Raw genomic sequence first — 5,495 nt, 5'->3', positions numbered from 1 at the left:
TGCTGACATCTTCTGTGACGTCGTACATGACATCACAGAACATAAGAATCCCCACAAGAATTGTGACGTCACTTCACAGATAGTCTGCACTCAATTACGGTCAAATCAAATAGAATAATCCAATAATCCGACCATGCTCACTTTGATTAGTGGCCTGATGATCAAATGTTGCTGCCAGCAGCAGGTGGAGTTAAGGGAAGCTTCAATAGCCTAATGCCAAGCTAGAGGGAAATGTTGATTTACCAGAAGATAAAGGAAGAAATCAATAATATGTTTTCAGTTATACTCAATTTATGTTGACTTACACTGTAGCCTATTCAAGGTGACATTTGATGTGACTGCATCATTAGAGCTAAATAAATGCAGTATTGCCTTTGGTATTGGGCTAATATCATATTTGTTTACAATTTGATTTGTATAAATAGCTACATAAAAAACTTTTTATTAAACAAATATAGCCTACATTTATGTACAAAATGTGGAAATGTATGTTGTATGTAGCCTAATGTAATGCATACAAAATACATTTGACATAGATATATATAGATATATTGGATGAAATGTCAGGTTACATCCAGTATAACTGTTGTTTCAACAGCATTTAAATGACGATATTTCATCATTGGAATACGGTCATTTAATAACCCTGATTCTGGGTCAGAGCTATTCATGATATCATTAAATAATGTTGATGATGACGTTGAATAAACTATCGCATTTAACCCATTGATTGGTTGATCGGAGATCATCGTCTTTGATGTCATGACGTCATGACTGACGTCAAAGTCCTCGCTCGAAAAGTTTACTTATAGGACCCGCTCTGCGATCAGGTTCAAATTTCCTACCTAGGAGATTGCTGAAAAGCTTTTTAAGCTTTTTCTAAAGGGGGAACCCGTGTAAGGGATTGGCTGAAAAGCTAGGTTGTTCGGAGCAGATCCGGCCGGAACCTCTCCTCTAGGCTGACTGAAGGTCACTGAAGGTCAGCCTAGAGGACAGCTCCTTTCTGACAATGCGTCAGTCTGGAGTAGAGGCTCGGACCGGCTCTCCTCTGAGCTACATGAGGACTATCAGCCCTTCTCACCAGGTTCAGACCTCCTCTGGAGAGAGAGAGCCTGGTTAGTCTCAGGACTGGTCGGCCAGATTGGCTGAGAGAATGATGAAGTAACAGTTCTGGTCAACGACCAATGATCATGACTCATTGTTGCTCTTTCAAAATGAAAAGCGGAGAACAGTTTTCTGTTTACGTTTTCTTTCTTAACTTACCCTGTAAAGTCCAAATGCGTTGTCCTTTCCCTCAAACCAACATTCGCGCACTCACAAGCCGATCCGGTTACCTGCGGTACTACAGCAGGTAAACAGAGGAGCAGAGCGCGCCGTGCTGCGGGCGCTCCAAACCAACTTTACGCACACGCGCACCAAATTTTCTGAAACACACAAACAGGCCACGATCAAACTTCTGCTGCAGACAGCTTTTACCGTTTAACTGACCCAAATGGTCCAAACAAATCACAAAGAGCTCGACTAATTATCAAAATGCCCAAAAGCACAAAAATACACATTACCAGATCTTATCTACACGTCGCGGCAGGAAACAGCTGGACGAGCCCTCAATCTGTCATAGCCCGGCTCCTAGGACATGACAAATACGGGAAAGGACGCAGTGAATGATTGTAAATTAAAGATATTTATTATAAATAAATTAAGGATATACAGAAGTAACTACCAATGTGGAGTGTGTCAGTCAGTAACATCAGTAATGTAGATGTGGATGTGTGAGGATGATGAAGTGTGATGTGTTGTGAGTGAAAACTAAAGAAAAGACAAACAAAGGCAGCAGGTTCTGGCAGGGATGAGTCCAGGTGAAGGAGAGAGAAAGAGAAAGAGAAAGAGAGAGAGCATCGCTTGATTGGGGCTTTTCTGCTCAGGGCGCGCCAGCATCAGGTGCTGCTCTGCATCAGGTGCTGCTCTGCATCAGGTGGTGCTCTGCATCAGGTGCTGCTCTGCATCAGGCATCTTCTCCATCATTACATAGTGCTGTTGTTGAGCATGTGCTATTGTTTATGTTCATTTAAGTTACGTTATGTTGTGCTTCAAATTTTCGCCTCTCTTTCCTCCATCAACCATGAAAGAAAGAACCACTGCTGCTGCTTTGTACATGTTGTAGAAGTCACAGATATGTCAGAAAACTGGGATGTCATGAACCTGTATGAGCTGCATCACATACAGTGCCATTGCACTGACTGTATATAGCAAGCCACCGGTCGCTACTGTCGCTACTATTAATATTACTATTTAAAAAACATCACACAACTATCGCATTTAGCTCATTAATTGATTGATTGATTGATTGATCGGAGACGTCGATATTGTCACTTTCGAAAAGAGTTTCTTTCTTTCTCAAATGAAATAAGATGACATATAGAATATATCTGAATAGTCTACTATGTGTCTCAGCTTCATAACTGTCACCAGAGGTGGAATGTAACTAAGTACATTTACTCAAGTACTAATCAATTCTGAGATGTCAGCAGTTCTCACTTTATGCATCATGTAAGCAGCCAGATTACACAGTATTTAGGCTCCAATAGAGGCAGTATTGAGCACAGCACGGAAATGTAACCTGATGCAGCAACTTTATCAATTCATAATAAAAGACATGTTTGTACCTCAACTTGTAACCCACAGATATAATCGTCCCCTACAAAATACACACACTGCATGTTGTGTCTCCTGACACAGACGCTCAAATATTCCCTGGAAAGCGTATTTGGGATGCTGTATAATAAATGTGGGTTGCTTTTCTATTCATATTTGCGGTGCTGTATACTGATATTTAGTCGAGTTTATATTTTGGGCTTGGGAAGAATGTGACCCACACAGAATGGAATCACATTGAAGTTTAAGTATTTATTGTGTTTTGATGTAAGACGAAGTGTATTTTTGGGATTCCTATTGTGTTAGTCCACTGTGGATCAGTGTTGGATCCTGTCCTGGCCAGCAGGAGGCAGTAGAGGAGCGTTTGTAACTCAGGGAGTGTCTTTACTCAGGGACTGCTGGCTGAGAGACCTGTCTAACAATAGCATGATGCTTCTGTCTCACCATTTCTCCTGTCTAACAGGACATTTATGTCTGGCTGCTTGTCCTGCAACACCAATGAGCTTATTTACCCTGAGTGTGGCCTGTCCTGTGAGATTTTCTGTTGTTGAAGTTTGTGTTTCTGTAAATTCTATCTTTTACCCTCTCTCTTCACAGCGTTTCTAATTAGGAAATACATACTACAAATAAGAAATACATAGTTATTGCTGCTGTAAAAACACTCAATTTCTGTGCACAAGAGTACCTTTCATAGCATTTGTGTTGCATATAGCAATCAGAAGACAATGCACTGAATGATTCATATGAAAACATAATGGATTATTACTTAAAGCTACTGCATTCAAGTAAATATCTGAGCAAGTGTGTGTTGGATATATTTATACGCATATCTTGGCAATATATCCTACTTCAAATGTATTTTGTATGCATTTCATTAGGCTACATACAACATACATTTCAACAGTGTGTACATAAATGTAGGCTATATTTGTTTAGTAAAAAGGTTTTTATGTAGCTATTTATATAAGTCAAATTGTAAAGAAATATGATATTGCATTTATGCTACAATGAAACCAACTGAAAATATGATATCTGTTGGCCTACAGATTGAATTGGATAATGAGAAAGAATACCAAAGGCAATACTGCATTTATTTAGCTCTAATGATGCAGTCACATCAAATGTCACCTTGAATAGGCTACAGTGTAAGTCAACATAAATTGAGAATAACTGAAAAATTATTAATGATTTCTTCCTTTATCTTCTGGTAAATCAACATTTCCCTCTAGCTTGGCAGTAGGCTATTGAAGCTTCCCTTAACTCCACCTGCTGCTGGCAGCAACATTTGATCATCAGGCTACTAATCAAAGTGAGCATGGTTGGATTATTGGATTATTCTATTTGATTTGACTGTAATTAAGTGCAGACTATCTGTGAGGTGACGTCACAATTCTTGTGGGAATTCTTATGTGCATTGATGTCATGTACGACGTCACAGAAGATGTCAGCAGTCCTACCAGTTATGTTCTGTGTCACGTGTGACGTCACCGGCCTCCCTATATTAGATTAGTATTAGCATTAGTAATAACAGCATACATGATATCTCTGCTTTTTGCCAGCACACTTTGCCAAATGTGTAACGTTATTTTAAAAAGTGTTATATAGGTAAAGCTTGACTCATGCAGAATTGTATCAATACTATACTTGAATGTTTTCTGCATATTTTCTGCATATTTGTGGAAAGCTGGGTTGTTCGGTGCCGGTCGGGGTTCTCTATGAGGCCTCTCCGGATCAACATTGAGCAATCGAGGACTATCAGCTGTTAACTGAAGAAGACGGAAGACTGAAGACTGAAGATGCAACGTGGTGGGTGGTGGGGGGTTAGTGAGTGACTGACTGACTGACTGAGTGACTGACTGAGTGACTGGGTGACTGACTGGGTGACTGAGTGACTGACTGAGTGAGTGAGTGACTGACTGGGTGACTGAGTGACTGACTGGGTGACTGACTGGGTGACTAAGTGACTGACTGGGTGACTGAGTGACTGACTGGGTGACTGACTGAGTGACTGACTGGGTGACTGACTGGGTGACTGACTGGGTGACTGAGTGACTGACTGACTGAGTGACTGACTGGGTGACTGACTGGGTGACTGAGTGACTGACTGACTGACTGAGTGACTGACTGAGTGACTGGGTGACTGACTGGGTGACTGAGTGACTGACTGAGTGAGTGAGTGACTGACTGGGTGACTGAGTGACTGACTGGGTGACTGACTGGGTGACTAAGTGACTGACTGGGTGACTGACTGGGTGACTGACTGGGTGACTGAGTGACTGACTGACTGAGTGACTGACTGGGTGACTGACTGGGTGACTGAGTGACTGACTGGGTGACTGAGTGACTGACTGAGTGAGTGAGTGACTGGCTGGGTGACTGAGTGACTGACTGGGTGACTGACTGGGTGACTGAGTGACTGACTGGGTGACTGAGTGACTGACTGGGTGACTGACTGAGTGACTGACTGGGTGACTGGGTGACTGACTGGGTGACTGAGTGACTGACTGGGAGACTGAGTGACTGAGTGAGTGAGTGACTGACTGACTGACTGACTGACTGACTGAGTGACTGACTGGGTGACTGACTGGGTGACTGACTGGGTGACTGAGTGACTGACTGAGTGAGTGAGTGACTGACTGGGTGACTGAGTGACTGACTGGGTGACTGACTGGGTGACTGAGTGACTGACTGGGTGACTGAGTGACTGACTGGGTGACTGACTGAGTGACTGACTGGGTGACTGACTGGGTGACTGACTGGGTGACTGAGTGACTGACTGACTGAGTGACTGACTGGGTGACTGACTGGGTGACTGACTGGGTGACTGAGTGACTGACTGA

At 42.5% G+C, this 5,495-nt stretch overlaps 2 long non-coding RNA genes across 2 annotated transcripts in view; one reads left to right on the top strand and one right to left on the bottom strand.

Annotated features, from left to right (window-relative positions):
• Positions 1–4,563, top strand: part of LOC119502499 — a 12,497-nt gene extending 7,934 nt beyond the window's left edge. The window contains exon 2 of the long non-coding RNA XR_005210087.1: positions 4,431–4,563. This is a non-coding gene — a long non-coding RNA (uncharacterized LOC119502499). The remainder of the gene's footprint in view (positions 1–4,430) is intronic.
• Positions 872–1,766, bottom strand: LOC119502500. Its single transcript, XR_005210088.1, has 2 exons — positions 1,563–1,766; positions 872–1,424 (listed from the first exon to the last, which is right to left on the bottom strand). It is a non-coding gene; the product is annotated as an uncharacterized LOC119502500 (long non-coding RNA).
• Positions 4,564–5,495: the final 932 nt, after the last annotated feature.

The sequence above is a fragment of the Sebastes umbrosus genome, chromosome 14 (assembly GCF_015220745.1).
Source record: "Sebastes umbrosus isolate fSebUmb1 chromosome 14, fSebUmb1.pri, whole genome shotgun sequence".
NCBI lineage: Eukaryota > Metazoa > Chordata > Actinopteri > Perciformes > Sebastidae > Sebastes > Sebastes umbrosus.
Note: the sequence above shows the minus strand (reverse complement) of the source record. Positions and strands in the feature narration are given on the sequence as shown.